At 43.7% G+C, this 19,376-nt stretch overlaps 1 long non-coding RNA gene across 1 annotated transcript; it reads right to left on the bottom strand.

Moving 5' to 3' along the window:
* Nucleotides 1–12,351: 12,351 nt before the first annotated feature.
* On the bottom strand, nt 12,352–18,379 carry LOC113021804 (uncharacterized). The gene is made up of 2 exons (XR_003272363.1): nt 17,121–18,379; nt 12,352–12,801 (listed from the first exon to the last, which is right to left on the bottom strand). It is a non-coding gene; the product is annotated as an uncharacterized LOC113021804 (long non-coding RNA).
* Nucleotides 18,380–19,376: the final 997 nt, after the last annotated feature.

Genomic DNA, 19,376 nt, shown 5'->3' with positions numbered 1-19,376 from the left:
TGTCGACGTTTTGTCACGTCCCGCGGCGTTCCTGAGGAACGCGAAAGGAGACCTTCGGCGTTCTTATGGTACGCGGCGGGTTATGGCTGGAATCCAGTGCAATGACGCTCCCGCGGTAATAGACGTTCCAGCCCTGTATTCCAGCCCTAAACCTAACCTTATCCCTAGCCCTGACCATAACCTTATTCCTGACCTTAACCAGGACTTTAATGATGTTAAATAGCGTGTTTCTAAGCGATTTGAAGAAAAAGAGCGAACATGTGTAGGTTCAGTCCAGACGGTTCTCATATTTCCTCTTTTTCCGAGGTCGTCATTTAGGAACGTGGTGGGTAGCCGAAAACGTAATATGGTGACGATTTGTCACCTAGCGTAAAATGTTACGCTTTGGGAGTGAGAACGGGTTGCATCAGCACAGGTAAAAAATTTCTAAGCGGGAGGCCAGAATTTTAGAAAGCAGTTTCCTATCTACATTCAAGAGGGCTATAGGTCTGTAGGATCCGCACAAATCAGGACACTTCCCTTTCTTTAGAATTAGGGAAATGTTGGCTTCCTTCAGTGTCTGCGGGAATTCACCCGTAATGAAGGAGTGGTTGAACATATCAAGAAGCGGTTCCACAATAATATCCCGAAACTGTTTATAAAATTCACAACAGAAGCCATCAGGCCCTGGCGACTTTCCACTTCGCAGTGATTTAATAGCCTTAAACACTTCGGTCTTAGTTATAGGGCTGTTAAGGGCAGTCTTCTGTTCCTCTGACAAATTTGGTAAGTCGAATTGGGTGAAGAAATTATGCATCAGCTGCACCCCCTCCGGGACTTGTTGAGAAGAGTACAAGGCTTCGTAGAACTTCTTAACACAGTCATTTATCAGTTTGTTTTCATATATCTTGTGGCCACCTTCATCAGATATCGCTGCAATGGTATTCGATTCTGCGCGCTTCTTAACATAGTACGCCAGACATTTACCGGCCTTATCTCCATGCTCGTAGAACCTCTGTCTGGTGTATTTAAGTTTCTTCTCTGCATCTCTGGTAAGAAGGCAATTCAGCGCTGACCTGAGTGCGGTTATTTCTTGCCATAATGGTGGTGATGGGGAGGCAATATATGTTTTCTCCTTATCCATCAATTCGCTCTCTAAAGATTTTTGTTCCTCCAGCCGTTGTCGCTTCTTTGTCGCAGAATACGAAATAATTAGGCCCCTCGCATAAGCTTTGCATGTTTCCCACAAAACAGAGGCAGTAGTAGCTGAGGGGGTGTTGATATCCAAAAACGCTTTAAATTCTGCAGAGAAGTGAGAGGTAAATTCATGATGAGGGCAGTTAAAGAGGACCTATAATGTTTTTCTTTATTTCCTCTCCCGGTGGTGATTGTTCATGTTAAAATAATAATGAGCTGAGAGCAGTAAAGTGAACGCTGTGAGACAAAAGCTCAGCTCACTCACTTTGACTGCTTTTTCTACTCTTGGATGTGTATGATGTCATAGATGGAGGCTGTCCCCAACATGGTCACCTGACACAGCTGACACGTCCACAAACGGGCCGGCATTCACGTCGTCAACCATGATTTACAGGATTTTGTTAGTGGTCTGAGCCCTGATGCAGCATATTAATGAATAAATTCACCACTGATTGCTTGTCTGTAATCTTCCGTCTCTTCATTACCTGAAATGATTTGAACGCTGCCCTAAAACGCTGCTGCTTTTATTCAACAGTCTGTGGTCGGGCTGGTCCTGGATTCCTCCTCCACATACAGGAACTGAATGCACCCCCCCCCCCCCCCTCAATCTGCAGCTTAATTAGAAGTAAATATTTTGATGAAGACTGCCAGGAATCAAACTGAGGCCTGCTGTGCTATAAATACACTGTGTGTGTGTGTGTGTGTGTGTGTGCGTGCGTGTGTGTGTGTGCGTGTGTGTGTGTGCGTGTGTGTGTGCGTGTGTGTGTGTGTGTGTGCGTGTGTGTGTGTGTGTGTGCGTGTGTGCGTGTGTGTGTTACTGTGAGCATCTGTTCTTATTTGTGTCACAGGACAGAGTATGATTTATTACTAACACAGATATAAAGTTTTGAAGCAGAGTTGTGAATTATTGCCCAGTTTTTCAAAGAGTGGATCAACAGAATAACAGACGTTTATTAATAATTAAAGTCATACGGCAGTCTGAGGACACTGTGCTGCAGAACTTCAGAGAGGCTCTGTCTTGTTACAGGGTCGAGTCCAGGAGACCAGACATGCGAGCGCTCATCAAAGATGAGCGTGCAGAGCTGGCCTCAGCTGCCGAGGTTCTCTCTCCAGCAGCTTCTTCGTGGCTTTGAGCTCCGAGTCGATCTCCTGCAGCACAGAGTGCAGCGATGCTGCTGTGGGCTCAGTGGGAAATGAGGCTGTCATCCTTCCACGGGCCTCGTCAATCAGGACTTTGTTCAGTCTGTTTACTCACCATCACCACTTCTGGGAAGACAAGCTTCTTTTTCAGGTCACTAGCATCTACTTTCATTAGTAAACTGAGACGCATGATCTTTCCAGCAGGTCCTAAGAATATTGCAGTTCTCCTGGGAGTGGGACGTGCCCAACTCCCCACAGCCAGGAAGCATCCAGGAAGCATGCAGAATGCTGTACACCGAGTCCCTCCTGAGATCCTCGCCCTCCCTCTGATCCTGACATCCACAGTCAATTCAATTCAATTTTATTTACACAGCGCCAAATCACAACAGTCGCCTCAAGGCGCTTTATACTGTAAGGCAGACCCTACAATAATACATACAGAGAAAAACCCAACAATCATATGACCCCCTCTGAGCAGCACTTTAGCAACAGTGCTTGATCATAACAGGAAGAAACCTCCGGCAGAACCAGGCTCAGGGAGGGGCGGGGCCATCTGCTGTGATTGGTTGGGGTGAGAGAAGGAAGACAGGATGAAGACATGCTGTGGAAGAGAGACAGAGGTTAATAACAGATATGATTCAATGCAGAGAGGTCTGTTAATACATAGTGAGTGAGAAAGGTGACTGGAAAGGAAAAACTCAATGCATCATGGGAATCCCCGGCAGCCTAAGTCTATTGCAGCATAACTAAGGGAGGATTCAGGGTCACCTGGTCCAGCCCTAACTATATGCTTTAGCAAAAAGGAAAGTTTGAAGCCTAATCTTGAAAGTAGAGATAGTGTCTGTCTCCTGAATCCAAACTGGAAGCTGGTTCCACAGAAGAGGGGCCTGAAAACTGAAGGCTCTGTGTCAGCCTTTCTAATTTGAACCTTTTAAAATCCACAGCAACCCACCAAGACACACGTTTAACAGCTGAAAGACTGCATCATTTATTTTTTGAAAGGTTTTCTATTTAGCAGCCAAAAACACAGACAGAGTGTTTTTAAATATTTCATATTGTAACTGAAAGATCAGTTTTATTTCCATAGCACCAGGAGCCGGTGTATAAGCTCCACAGCTCCGTGTTTAATTTCCACAAGAACTTCATTAATCTCCCGATTCATCGTAAGACACTGAGCAAGCATGCGTCCTCAAATGCCAACTGCTTCCTTTACGTTTCCTCAACTGACATAAAAACTGTAAACTGTCCAACACGCAGACACGCTCACAGCCCGACCCGGTTTGGAGGAATTTGCTTCTTTAAGGGGAAAAACCAGGAAAAGTCTGAAACACGTGACTGAAAGTCTGCAGCCGCTGGATTTTCTCCTGGTGCTGGCGGGTATTTGTACAGGAGAGGGAGAGAGTTCTCTGACCTCCTCTGTTTCATGATAATGCTCCACAAACTGTGTTACTGCATGGAAATGAGCTCCTTTTAAACAGAATAAATCAAAGATAATTAAGACAAAACACAAAGTTACAATATCGCTACGTTTAAATATCAAAGTCTGGCCTGTTCAGTCTGATAACAGACTCGCCATTTAAAGGCTGAATAAAAAGCAGAGTCTCCATTTTCACGATGGCGTCCCTTTAGCATCCTCGGACGTGTGGTGCTGAACGTGCAGCTCCTGTGGAAACATCTCACTGACCACTGATATTAATTTATCGTAGGTTAACACGATGCCTGAAAATAACGACACAAACAAGCGTCCAGAGGATTTTAGAGATGGCTGCTAACTGTGAGACGTTCTTCAGTTCCAGGGATGAAGGGTTGGATCTTTGAGTCCAACTAACCTCTGAGAATAAAGTTATTTTAGATGTGAGAAAACACACAGAAAGGTGTGCATATTTATGCTGACGGAGAATATTTTGTGTCAAAGTGCTAAACTGGGATTTCCCTTCATTTGTTTTACTCTGTGTTCTTTTAACTTGATGCATTTGGTATTTTCTCTTTGACATTTTCATTTTTTGGAGGAACTGAAGCAGCTTCAGCGCTGACCAGAAGAGAAAGTTCTCAGTGAGCTGCAGATGTGGAGTCCATCATTTTCTGTGTGACAGCTGATGAAGACGGATGAAGCTCGGATGAGGCTTTGACATGATTGTTGGTGAGTATTTCAGAAACTGCTGATCTGCTGGGACTTTCTCACACAACCATCTCAGAGGAGAGAATGTCAGCCTGTCGATGCTGACCCTGTCCGTCCCTTTATGACCGCAGTCTCCCTCTTCTGATGGCTCAGATGGTTTCCTGAACGCGACTCTCTGACGTTCTTTCTTTTGAAATATGTGACCAGGAGCTGCGTGTGAGCAAAAACAAAAGGTATGAAACTAAATCATCGACTCTCGGGTCAAACCGACGCCTATGACGATGGCTGCAGCCTCAAAGATGAAAAGATCAAAAGTGAGACTAAAATGTTGCCGAACGTAACGGAAGAAAAATACAAAACACTCGAACTAAATCAGCATCAGGTGGCAAAACTAAGCATTGGTATTCAGTCATATTCACGGTCATGCACGCATCACATGTGAGACACATGAAGCCGGGCTGCCACACTGTGAAACATGATTGCACATATATAACAGCGAGGCCGGGACAGAAAGAAAGGGAATCGTATTACTTTGACTCCATACATAAAGTCCCCCCCCCGAGGGCGGGGACTCTTGAAGGGCTTTTAGCCAGCTTAACATTTATCCCCCCCCTCCCTAAAATGAAGCCGGGGGCAGCGCGCTGGATTTACTGTACCTTCAAACACACATGGAGCTGATTTAGCTCGAGCCGCATGGAAAAGTCCCAAACGTCTCATTCCTCCTCCGGCCTGTCAAACACATCAGAGCCTCCCGTCTGCAGGAGAGCTCGCTGTCAGGCCGGATCTTTCTATAACATCAGCAGTCTCTGAAATAGAGAAAAACCGTGAGTATGCACGTCGCAGCTGCTGTAGGCGAGCATTTCGGCACAGGGATCACCTTCTTCTTCATTTTGATGCAGGTTTGCTCAAACACCTCACCCTCTCAGGACTTTTCCACACTGTGATTTGATTGGTTAGCAGCAGGAGTATTGGAATAAAGGCGACTTCACTGGCTGATGCAACCCCAGCCAGCATGTGTGATCAAACCATTTCTAGTTGACCCCAAGCATCTTCTTATGTGTTAAGTCTTTGATGGTAGGCGAAATATCAAGCCTCACAGTTCAGCATCACGTGACGCCAACACGTCGGAAGTGAATGAGAAGCAGGACCATCAAAGAATCCCGAACAGGAACAGGGAAGCTGGCGACTGACCATGAGACACACCAGCCAATCATGTTGTTACACACTTGAGAGGTTCACAACGACTTCAGCAGAACAAATATGTCGTTTTAATGTTGTTGTGTTGGGAGCAGTGTAGGTGAGCGTATGACTGTGTGTTTCTGTGCGCTTGCTCTTTGTGCATTGCTTGGCAGGTCACACCGCCATGTAAGCTGATCCTCACGGAGCTCAGGCTGATTTGGGGAACAATGCAGGAGGCGGAACACGTCCGCGTTGTTTCTGACGGCTCGAACGAGCCGCTGGAGAGCCTGAGAACGTGATCCTCATTACTGCCAACAGCTCACATGGACTCAGGTCCAGGCCAAACACAGAGGAGTCATTAAAAGAGCGGGACCAAGACTAAACATGAGTTTGTGATCATTCTGTCAGTGTTCATTGACTCTGATGGTTTGGCTGCTTGTTTTATACGACATTCAATGTCACAAAAGTCCACATGAATAAAAACAAAAACCTGCTGTGTTTTCATATAAATCTGGAAACAATCGCAAAGTTTGAGGACTCAGAAAAAAAAGATTTCAGATGCTGCTTACATCCAGATCCAGGGGAAGCAGCTTTGTGCTCCCGACCGTGTTAGCAGCTTTTTATGAAAGACCAGCCTCCACTGAAGCAGCGTTCAGGTGACTTATCAGAAGTTTGCTCAGGTAACATCCGAGTCCCACCTGGGAACTCCTCCTGATCTCTCCAGCCAATCCTTTTGATTCCACCAGATATTCTGAGCAAAGAGATGTCTGCAACCATCAGGGCAGCCAAGCTCCTCAAAGGCAAACCTCCACAGCTTAAAAATACACCCAAAAGCTGCAGTTCCTCCAATGTCCACCAGAGGCTCTAGCAGTGAGTCAGTTCCATGTTAAAATGTTAAAGCTTTACAGCAAAGATTAGCATGTTCACAGCCTGATACCAACACTGTTATTGTCTCTATACATAAGTTTGTCCTTCAAAAAACTGTAAGGGGTGAAAATGTTTTTATAACTCACCTGTTTAAATGGTTTTAAGGCTTAAAGTTTGCGTTGTTAGGTGGATGGTGACCAGAGATGGGTAGTAATGCGTTACTGTAATCCGATTACTTTTTCAGGTAACGAGTAAAGTTAGGGATTACTATTGCAAAAACGGTAATTAGATTACCGTTACTTTCCCGTAGGAACGCTGCGTTGCTGCGTTACTAAAACCGTGATTTTTTGAGAGAATGTCTCATGACAGTGACGTAAGCGAGTGCGACGTTTGTGACAACAGCTGTGTGCAGATCAACAGTGCATCATATATCAGTGCGGAGAGAGTGTGAGCGTGCAGCGTTTAAAGCGTGGAAGTACTGACCTTACTTTGAGTTTGATTCCATAAAAAGTGACAAAAACATTAGTGTCCGCTGTGCGTGGGAAGAAAACTTCTTTTTACAGCGAAAAAACCCCTAAACTTCCAACAAGCACCGAGTAGCTACGACGTAATGGGAAACTCAGAGAAACTCGCGGATTCTTCCACTGACCGCGGCACACCTGCACCAGGGTAAACCTCCGCCTGCTTTACAGGTGAAAATAGAGCAACAGGACCGCTGAGTCTGTGACTTTATTTATTTTCTGCTGTGTTTTACTTGCATCTATTTGAAAGACTGAGTGTAAACACAAAAAATATTTTATTTTATTTTATGAGCTGGAATGTGCAGAAAATAGGTTTCAATGTTAAACTAATTTATTCAAGTCAGAGAATGTTGCATATAATTACATTTTTGCTTGATGCATAAAGTTAAAAGATTAAAACTAATAAAACAAGTTAAAAAAAGAGACTTTTCCATTTGATTACATTTTGTATGATGGATTATGCAGAAAAAGTAGAATTGGGCTGAAAGATCTATCACTTTATCACCTCTTCAGGTTGTAAATCGTGTTTTTAAAAAGTAACTAAGTAACTAAGTAATTAATTACTTTCGAAAATAAGTAATCAGTAAAGTAATGGGATTACTTTTGGGGGGAAATAATCAGTAATTAGTTACTGATTACTTTTTTCAAGTAACTTGACCAACACTGATGGTGACACAGGCGGCTGTAGCTGCTGAAGCCTTTGGAGCATTTTTACTGCAATTATTCACAGTCACCTCAAGGCTCTCTGTGTTGTAAGGTAGACAATATAAAGCTCCAATATAAGCGACAATATGTTATCTGACCAATAATATGGCTGCTGTGCAGAAGTCCTGGCAGAAGAAGGCTGTAGTGGTCCCAAATCCAGATTTCACAACCCCCTGTGACTCCAGAGTGCACAAAACTTTCATCACACAACACGTGGATTCTATTTTCAGAGGTTTAGTTTTGCTCATGTAAGTGATTCAGATGCTCATTATGTGCAAAACGATCAGATAATCAGAGAGGCCAGATATGAAATCCTGTAACACTCATTCTGAATCAGCGAGCCTTCATCACCAGCTCAGGAAATTCCAGTCATTCCTCTGTAATTCCTGCTATCACTGCCTCCGTCTCACACACATAAGGCAGAGCCTCTCTCTCGCTCTTCCTCCCTCCTCCCTGTCAACACTACGTCTGTCCTCCACCTCTCACCCTTCACCTCCGACACTCAGCCAGACTTAATAACAGGAAGTGATCGAGTCCCTGCTGTGCCAGGAAGAAAACTGGGGCGAGTGCAGCCAAAGATACGGATCTTAAAAAGCTCTCGGAGGAGGATTTTTCTTTCTGCAGTCAGTGTTTTCATCCCGTTTCCTTCAGAATTTAACAAAACTTTATTTAAAACTTTCCATAGAAACATCGCATACTTCAGTTTGCAACAGTATTAATTTATATTATATTCATATATAATATAACTACCATTAGATTCACATGGACTGCATGCAGCAGCCTGTCACCACAGCCACCTCCTCCTGGATATCCACTCTGTATCAAACAGCAGTTTTCAAAATTAATATTAACTGATTATTGATTATCCATAAGCGATAAATGGAGCTTATAAATCTGAAATCCGACATTTCTTCTGTTCTTATAAAACACTGTGTCATAGCTGCAGGTGGAGGTCTGTGGCAGAGTTGTATCACTGTAGTTGTAGCATGACACATCTGCCAATGATCCATTTAAATTCAGTGAGAAAGGTCAATAACGGCCATTTAAACCTATGTGAACATTTTCTTTCAGCACCAAAATCGCATGCTAACAACATATGACATCGACTAACTGGATATAACAACGTCTGAGGTAGAGGTGGGTTGTAAAGCAGCTTGCAGAGCTGATCAGCTGGATGTTTTGAAGGTTGTCAGGTGAGCAATCAGGTGATGTGAGCATCCTTATATGCAAAGTCACTGACCTCGCAACATCCACCAGATCAACACCAGTGCATCATGGGTCAGGAGGAGAGTTCGGCTTGATGTCCAGGCCTTTTTCATTTTCACTTGTTTGGATCACCCAAAAGGAAAACCTTTTACAGAAGATCCATAAAAATAAGAGACTTTAAATGTCAAAAGTTTTTGAAAAATTTTCTGCTCTATGTGTGGCTGAACCCTAAATATGACCTGGTGGATGTTAAAGCAGAGTTAGGGTCAGACTGAAACACACATGAAGCACCAAGTAGAGGAAACAAACAGTAATATTAACTTTACAGATGTGCTGTAATCCACTTTATTGAACAAAGCCATATCCTTTAATACAATCCCAGTGCAGACACTGGTCTTTAATATTGTTCAACAGTTATTCCAAACACATTTGTTTACGTGTGTACTGATTTTTTGTGGGCTGTCCAGGTATATGTGGTGACTTATTTTGGTTTTGTGCATCTAAGGCAACGATTCGATCGATTTACTAGCAGACAATCATATCATTCTTATTTGAAAATGAAAATGATGATGCAGGTAACTATATTTTATTTATTTTCTCATTAAACATCTTGTCAAGGTCTGGCTGGCAGACCGTGGGGATATGGGGAATGAGGAGCCAAAACGCAGGTTTCTGCGATGGAAACTGCACTTTATTTACAGTGAAAGCTGTAAACACAATAACTCCCCGTTTCTCCCTTGACTCCCATGTGTGTGCTCCCCTCCGACGTCTGTGCTCGTGCTCCCCGCTGTCGTGTTTCCGCACACCCCGTGCGTGCTGCCTTTCTGGTCCACTCCTCCACCTGCAGGAAAACCACAGAAACAGCCGTCAACACTGACCCCCGCGGGCATACACGAACTGCACTCTTATACACTGCCACACACTAACTTTGGATGACAACGCAATGATCCCGCGCCGGTGGGAGCTCCAACACTCGCCAAAGTAGCTCCCCCGACGAGCCCTGATCACCAACAGGTGTGGCAGGAACTTCAGGTGTGGCCAGTCCTCCCGCAGGGCCACAACCATCAGGCCTGCAGGTGGCTGTGCTCCATCCTCCAGCCACACCCGCAGACACGCACACGTACACACCCACACCCTGCCTATACATATAATGAGTGGAACACAGATTAACACACACGTCACCAAATAATGATGATAATAATAACAACAACAGTCAAAACTGCTCACGGACCCCTGAGTCCTCCAGAGCCAGTCCGTGACACATCTCCTGTTTCAATAGTGGATTCATGTGAAACATGAGTAAAGTTTCAAATAATAAAGTCAGTGTATGTATGGGTCATTCCTGTGAGCCAAAACTGTCTTTTTTTACTCTTGGATCTGCATGATGTCAAAGAGAGGGGATATCCCTTCAGACGATGAGCAGAATACGATAAAGGCTGATTATTTTGAACGGGGAATCATGCAAAGCTACTCATGTCTTGGAGTACAAGAATAAAAAGCTGGAGATTGAAATGAGCACCAAAGGTTGAACATCAACCTGCAGCATCAGGTGGCGCAAGCTTCTAAAGCAAATTAATGGACATATTTGTACTGATGAGCAGTGTTGGTCAAGTTACTTGAAAAAAGTAATCAGTAACTAATTACTGATTACTTCCCCCAAAAAAGTAATCCCATTACTTTACTGATTACTTATTTTCAAAAGTAATTAATTACTTAGTTACTTAGTTACTTTTTAAAAACACGATTTACAACCTGAAGAGGTGATAAAGTGATAGATCTTTCAGCCCAATTCTACTTTTTCTACATAATCATCATACAAAATGTAATCAAATGGAAAAGTCTCTTTTTAAAACTTGTTTTATTAGTTTTAATCTTTTAACTTTATGCATCAAGCAAAGATTTAATTATCTGCAACATTCTCTGACTGGAAGAAATTAGTTTAACATTGAAACCTATTTTCTGCACATTCCAGCTCATAAAATAAAATATTTTTTGTGTTTACACTCAGTCTTTCAAATAGATGCAAGTAAAACACAGCAGAAAATAAATAAAGTCAAAGACTCAGCGGTCCTGTTGCTCTATTTTCACCTGTAAAGCAGGCGGAGGTTTACCCTGGTGCAGGTGTGGAAGAATCCGCGAGTTTCTCTGAGTTTCCCATTACGTCGTAGCTACTCGGTGCTTGTTGGAAGTTTAGGGGTTTTTTCGCTGTAAAAAGAAGTTTTCTTCCCACGCACAGCGGACACTAATGTTTTTGTCACTTTTTATGGAATCAAACTCAAAGTAAGGTCAGTACTTCCACGCTTTAAACGCTGCATGCTCATACTCTCTCTGCACTCGATATATGATCCATTGTTGATCTGCACACAGCTGTTGTCACTAACGGCGCACTCGCTTACGTCACTGTCATGAGACATTCTCGCAAAAAATCACGGTTTTAGTAACGCAGCAACGCAGCGTTCCTACGGGAAAGTAACGGTAATCTAATTACCGTTTTTGCAATAGTAATCCCTTACTTTACTCATTACTTGAAAAAAGTAATTGGATTACAGTAACGCGTTACTGCCCATCTCTGCTGATGAGAGACATAGGATTAAATCGGTCCGTAAGGTTACGTAACTCCTGCAAATGCTGTTAGTAAAAGTGATGACACTGTCTGTAATAATTAAGTAAGATGTGAGATCAAAAATAATGAATAATGAATTTAATACGGGTGACATAAAACGCAATAGTTCTGCTTTGAATTTGCTGCAGGAAGAGTAAATATGTGCAGCTCATCTGGGTGCTGTGCAGAAAAACATTCAGGTTGATGAGAAAGAAAATGTCATCAGCAAAGAAGTGGGGCAAACGTTGCACATTATTGAAGAACACAATGTTCTGTGTGTGTTTAGAAAGGTTAGAGAAGGAGGGCGGAGAGGGAAACAGAGAGTGGAACGAGCGAGTCCAAAGTTCAGGTGGGTGTGATGTTCGCTTCCCTCCCCCTTTCACCTCCCATTAGTCAGCGAGCCACTACAAAAATACAACACAAAGGGCTAAAGCAGAAAGAGAGGCGCAGTTACAGGAAGGCTGTATGAGTGAACAAAGAGATGATGGATGGGAAAAGAAAAAAGAGGCAATGAAAGACAACTTACAGTGCACGAAAGGGTCAAATATGAACTTATTGATCAGATATTCAGTACAATAAAAGTACAATAATGAAAACAGAGGAAATGAAGCTTGCTCTGATGGCTAATCTGACTGCTGCACTGGAGAAGATGAAAGTAGAAAAATAGAAAATAGATCTCTACACATGATGCAGTATACAGATAATAAAAGAGGCCGAAAACAGAAACATCATTCACATCATCCAAGTCTTCAACAGGCCTTGAAAAGCACTTTAATAACAGCTGTCACAACCCGGCTCATAGGAAGTGACAAACAAATGGGAGACCACACACAGGCTTTTAAAGACTGTAAGACACATTTAATGAAAATAAGGTAAAGCAACTTAAACACAAGTTAAAGGACATAACAGCCATAACTGAAACTGCCAAATAAACATAACACGTGCCAGAGAGAGCCAAAAGCCAGCCACCCTGGTTCAGTCAAGGTGTCTTTATATACACTGGGACTGGCCTCTCAGGTGTGCTGCATCAATAATTGGGTCAGCTCCACCTACCTGCAAGAAACAGGAAAAGGAAAAAGAAAAACACAAGGCCAGCCCACTGGCCGTCACACTTCCCCCCAAAGAACAGCGTCTCACCCTGAATTGGCAAACACATTTACATTATGAATTTGCAGCTAGAAGAACTAACATATTTTAAATTCATAACATATACACACACACACACATGCACCCTCACTTTCAACACCTTTTGTATGCTCAAAAATCATCTTCAGTTCAACTCCAACCTCAGCAACCTTGGTACCTAGGAGCAATTTAAGAGGAAGGAAAACGATACTGGAGAGGACATACTTCAAGCATATGAGGAGTGAAGCTGCTGGTTACAAAGGGGCACGGGACAAAGCATCTGCCAAGACATTATCTTTGCCCTTAATGTGCTGGATATCCAAATTGTAAGGCTGCAGAAAGAGAGCCCACCGCATGAGCCTCTGATTTGGGTTCTGCAATGTGTTCAAGAAAGTGAGAGGGTTATGGTCAGAAAATACCTCAATTGGCCGAGCAGAATCTAAATATACCCTAAAATGCTGCAAGGCCAAGACTAATGCCAAAGCTTCCTTCTCAATGACCGAATAATTCAGCTGATGGGAGTTGAACTTCTTGGAATAGAAACCAACTGGATGTTCCGTACCTTGCTTGTCAGCTTGGACTAGAACAGCACCTGCACCAATGTGGCTTGCATCCACATACAGCTTGAAGGGCTGATCCAGACGAGGGGCTAAAAGCACAGGTTCAGAGCACAGTAAAGCTTTTACATCCCAAAAAGCTTGTTGGCATGCTGCAGACCAAATAAACTTTACCTTGGCCCTCAACAAATCAGTCAGAGGAGCAACCACCGTTGAGAAGTTTCGACAAAAACAGCGATAATACCCGACCAGACCCAAAAATCTCATGAGTTCTTTTTTTGTTACCGGAACAGGGAACTCTTTGATGGCCAACACCTTTGCATCAACTGGCCTCACATAACCTTGGCCCACAACCTTACCAAGATAGGTCACAGTTGCTTTTGCAAATTCACATTTTGCCAGGTTGATAGTCAGATTTCCCAGAACTAATCGTTCAAACAGAGTGCGAATGCGATCCAGATGATCCTCCCAGGTGTTACTATATACCACCACGTCATCTAGGTAAACAGCACAGCCTTCCAGCCCATTAACAACCATATTCATGAGTCGCTGAAATGTAGCTGGAGCATTGCGTAAACCAAAACCCATGACTGTATATGAATAAAGACCAGATGGCGTGATGAAAGCAGATATTTCCTGAGCTCTGGGAGTCAGCGGCACCTGCCAATATCCCTTCAACAGATCAAACTTGCTCACATATTCTGCTGCACCAACTTGGTCAATACAGTCGTCAATATGAGGCAAGGGGTAGGAATCGGGTTTGGTCACTGCATTTACCTTACGAAAGTCTGTGCAACAACGTGGTGATTTATCAGCTTTTTCAACCAACAAGCATGGGGAAGCCCAGCTTGATGACGACGGCACTGCAATGTTGTTTTCCAACATGTAATGAACTTCCTTATCGATTATTTTCCTCTTTTCCTCAGAGACCCTGTAGAACCTCTGCCGAATTGGTTTTGTATCACCCACATCAATATCATGCTCTATCAAAGTTGTTTTAGAAGGTGTGTCTCCAAACAAGGTTGGATACCTTGTAATTAATGCAGACAATTCTGCACATTTGTCAGCAGGCAAATGGCCCAATAGCACATCCAAGTTCTGAAGAGATTCTGAATTCTTCAGACGGCCAAGCAATAAGGGATCATCAGGTGCTGCCACATCCTCCCCCCCCACAAACTGACTTCGCCACTGTACAAGCCGACAACCCTGGACTCGATGTAGAAGGAGAAACGAAAGAGCCCGACAGACCGACGGATAAGGGACGAACATGATAGGGTTTCAACAAATTAATATGGCAAAGTTGATTTCTTTTCCGGCGATCCGGGGTATCAATCAGATAATTCTGTTCAGACAGTTTTTGTACCACAGTGTAAGGCCCAGCAAACCGTGCCTGGAACGGTGACCCTGCAATCGGCAGTAAAGCCAAAACCTGGTCACCTGTACTAAACTGCTGCTCTCCCGAACGCCGGTCATAAAAATATTTCATCTTGACCTGAGCCTTTTTAAGGTTTTGTTTGGCCAACTGACCTGCCACATACAGTCTGTGCCGAAAACCATTAACATAATCTATCAAGTTCACTGGTGGTTCACCTGACAACCACTTATCGCACAGCGCTGTCAACGGTCCCCGAACTTTGTGACCAAAGACCAAGTCATTTGGGCTAAACCCAGTACTCTCCTGGCACACTTCACGCGCTGCCAACAGAAGCCACGGTAAACCTTCCTCCCAGTCACTCCTCATTTCGGTGCAATAGGCACGTAACAAGGACTTCAGTGTTTGGTGGAAGCGCTCTAAAGCACCTTGGCTCTGTGGATGATAAGGAGAGGCTTTATTATGCACAATATTCAACAGCTTAAGAACTTGTGCAAAAAGATGTGACGAAAAGTTTGATCCCTGGTCACTCTGAATAATCTTCGGTATGCCAAATACAGAAATAAACTGTGTCAAAGCCTTCACCACAGACTTAGCTGTGATGGTACGCAACGGATATGCAGCAGGATAACGCGTAACCTGGCACATTACAGTTAACAGATACTCCGAACCAGATTTTGATCGAGGAAGAGGACCCACACAGTCAATGATCAAATGTTCAAATGGGTTACTCACAGCAGGGATGGGACAAAGTGGAACAGGTTTAATAGACTGATTTGGCTTACCTACAATTTGGCAAGTATGACAGGTCTTAATGTAAGCTGAAACATCACGCTTAAGACGTGGCCAAAAGAAGTAGCGCAAGATGTAATTATAAGTCTTCGTCACTCCCAAATGCCCAGATTTGTCATGAGAACACTTCAACACCTCGTCACGGTATTTAGTTGGAACCACAATCTGGACAACTGGACTCCCAACACAGTCCAACCCTTGCGGAATCCACCTACGGACTAGCACCTCCTTCTGCAGAAAATAACCAGAGGCCGCACTTCTAGCGTCATCACTAGGTTGCACTTTGTGAAACAGCTCAGTCAGTGAAGCATCAGCACGCTGTGCGTGAATTAACTCTTGCTGGGAAACTGACAAATGTTCAGGAACAATCAAATCTGGTTCAACCTGACACTCTTCTGCTTGAGTTACAGGCTCTGCATCCCTTTTAGCTGCAGCCCTCGTAACAGCACAAGCTGCAAAGTCAGAAAAACCCTGTTCACACTCATGGGACTCATTCAGAACTCTAGATTTAACAGGTAAAGAATTGTCAGCCCAGACTCGATTTCCAGCCAAATCATTCCCCAAAATCACATGTACACCCTCAAGTGGCAAAGCAGGACGAACACCAAGGCAGATATCATCATCCACAAAACTGCATGACAGCCTGACTTTATGCAATGGGGCACAGATAGTGGTTAAACCCATGCCTTGAACAAGCACACACTCACCAGTATCAGTAACCTGTGAAAATGGCAACACGGAGGCTAAGATAAAAGAATCCTTCGCGCCTGTGTCACGCAAAATCTTTACAGGAACTTTATGATCATCACCCGGGAGTGATACAAACCCATCTGACACAAAATCCTCAAACCCCGAATAGCTCTCTGAGTCAGACTTAGTCGAAACTGGCGTCTCCCGAGAGACTACTGAAATTTCCCGAGCAGGAATGGTAAGAGCCGCAGGCTTAACCTGTTTACCTGTACGTGCCAACTTGCTTTTCAACAAGGGACATTCTGCTTTCCAGTGTCCATCGCCATGGCAGTAGTTGCATGCTTGACCAAACTTACTGGGCTTCACACCACCAATGGCCTTCGCAGGGTCCGATGACATAAACTTAGTTTGACAAAAAGCTCTAGCGGGAGCACCAACTGGAAAACAGTTTCTACCAACCTGCCCCTTATGTGCCAAGACATATTCATCTGCCAATTTAGCAGCGTCAGAAACTGTTGTCACTTCCCGTTCGGCAATATAAGTGGCAACCACAGGAGGAACACACTCTTTAAACTGCTCCAATACCATCAACTCACATAAATCCTGGAAAGTTGTCACTCCCAGTGCCGAACACCATCTGTTGAAGTGTTTAGTTAAATCCCTCGCAAACTCTATATGCGACTGCTTATCAGACTTCCTCCATGATCTGAAACGTTGACGGTAAGCTTCTGGTACCAACTCATATGCCTTCAGAACTGCATCTTTAACAGTAGCAAAACTCTGACAATCAACTGCACTGAGTGCTGAATAAGCTTCCTGAGCCTTTCCAGTCAACACAGACTGTAACATAATCACACAGTCAGCTGCTGGCCATCCTCTCAAATCAGCAATGCGTTCAAAAAGGGAGAAAAAGGCATCTGGCTCTCTTTCATCAAATTTCGGCACCAAGCGCAAATTACGCACGACATCAAAAGTTTCAACTCCTTGTGGAGAAGACTCTTTAGCCTCAACACCACCTGATAACTTGCCCGCTTTGATTAGGTCTAACCGATACTGCTCTAACTCCAACTTTTCCTTTTCTAAAGAATACCTTACACGGTCTTTCTCCATTTGTAAGAGTAACAACTCCTTTTGCTGCTCAAAAGACAAAGCAGCGGCAGTTGAGACCACAGACTGATCAACCTCAGCCACTAAGGTCTGCATTTTACGTGACAACACGCCTTTCTTTACTAATGCAGCCTTCAACACTCCTTTAATCTCATCTTTCAACCGTTTATCTCCAATGTCGACATCGTAATGTTCAGCAAGTTTCAGGAGTTGTTCTTTAGTACAACTATTCAAGAGTTCCTCCGATGGAGACTGAACAAAAGCATCAACAGTAGCCATAACAGCAAAGTATTGATTCTCGACATGCAATTTAAAACAGCACTCTCCCACTAACTGCCTAACCAAAATCTACTTAACTAAAGCCTAGTCTTCATGCAGTTACTTACGGTGGGTACTTATGCACTAAAAACCACCAGGAAGAGAAAGGCAACTGCACAAACAGCGACCCCCTCAATCCTGGGGACGTGCTCCCGAGACAACTGCTCTAACCGTGTTCACCGCAACAGAAATTTCAATGAATGTTTCTCGAGGGAGAAACACTCCTTCAACCTAACAGGGAAAGCACTGATTTCAACTTCGCATATTCAATAATCAACACAGCTCATACGCTCCAAAGTTGACACAAGACAGCACATCAACACTAGCTCAAGTCTACAGTAAACAGTATTAACATGACTGCCTCCACTCAATCTGCCTAACCCAAATGGCCTCCCAAACACAATACACAGCAGAAACCCAAAATATCAAAGCACCACAAATAACCAAACTGATCAGCAATCAACTCAACAATTGCCTACAAGGCAAGACCTAGCCAAGACAAGCAGCTGCAAACAGACCAGCTCTCAATCAAATTTTAGAAAGCTTACCAAACCAGGACGATCCCAAACGAGCCCCCATTTGTCACAACCCGGCTCATAGGAAGTGACAAACAAATGGGAGACCACACACAGGCTTTTAAAGACTGTAAGACACATTTAATGAAAATAAGGTAAAGCAACTTAAACACAAGTTAAAGGACATAACAGCCATAACTGAAACTGCCAAATAAACATAACACGTGCCAGAGAGAGCCAAAAGCCAGCCACCCTGGTTCAGTCAAGGTGTCTTTATATACACTGGGACTGGCCTCTCAGGTGTGCTGCATCAATAATTGGGTCAGCTCCACCTACCTGCAAGAAACAGGAAAAGGAAAAAGAAAAACACAAGGCCAGCCCACTGGCCGTCACACAGCCTAATTGAATTTTTAAAGTTGCTTTATGAAATTTTAATTATTATTACTACTTTTAACAGGAAGAAGCCTCCGGCAGAACCAGGCGGGGGGGGGGGGCGGCTATCTGCCGCGACCGGACACATTAAGTAATAAATGAACACATTAGAAGCTGTGTCTATTTCCCAGATTGATGTGAGCGTGTACAGTCCTGATATTAGTGCTGAGCTGTAACCGTCTGAATCTTTAGGTGGAATTTCAGAGGGCGGAGCTTTGCACCAGCCAGTGACAGTGATTGTTCTCTTAAGAGGTCCCAAATAAAGTGACAAAATCAAAGCCGAAAAAGTGAAGCTAGAGTGCCACAACCTGCAGTTACTCTAATGTCCACCAGAGGCTCCAGCAGTCAGGCATTCCCCATTGACTCCCATGTTAAAACATCCAATTTTACAGCAGAAAAAAACACTTTTACAGTCTGATACAAAAACTGTTCAGGCCTCTGTGGATATTTTCCTCTTCATGATAACTGTACATTTTTATCATTCACTTGTTTGGACTGCATAACAGCTTCAGATTAAGGCTTAAAGTAGACTTCACCTCTCCATCACTGTATTGTTGGAGCCTTTTGTAGCATTTTTAATTAAATACAAATCCTTGGGAAATAAGAGAGCAGCCAAAAGTAGAAGGAAATGATCAATAATAGGGTTTACTGTGAAGTGAGAGGAGACAAAATGATAGGTGGGAGAGTGTAGTAGGTACTGAAATACCTGACTAACTGATTGAACAAAGGTGTGGTAGAAACAAGGTGTGAAACAGAATAAAGTCTGGAGGTAGATCCAGCTGAAGTGTGTGGCAGCATTTCAAAATAAAACAGGAAATGACAGAAACTCCACATCAGCCTGGGATTGGTGGGTGACTGAAAGGATGCTTAGTGGAGTGGAACCAGCTGAGTAGTGAGGAGGGGCAAGTCATGAGACTCTGCTGGTGCGAAGAGATAGTCAGGCTGAGGTTTGA

This window comes from Astatotilapia calliptera, chromosome 5 (genome assembly GCF_900246225.1).
Source record: "Astatotilapia calliptera chromosome 5, fAstCal1.2, whole genome shotgun sequence".
Taxonomy (NCBI): Eukaryota; Metazoa; Chordata; class Actinopteri; order Cichliformes; family Cichlidae; genus Astatotilapia; species Astatotilapia calliptera.
This window is presented reverse-complemented; position numbering and strand designations above follow the sequence as displayed.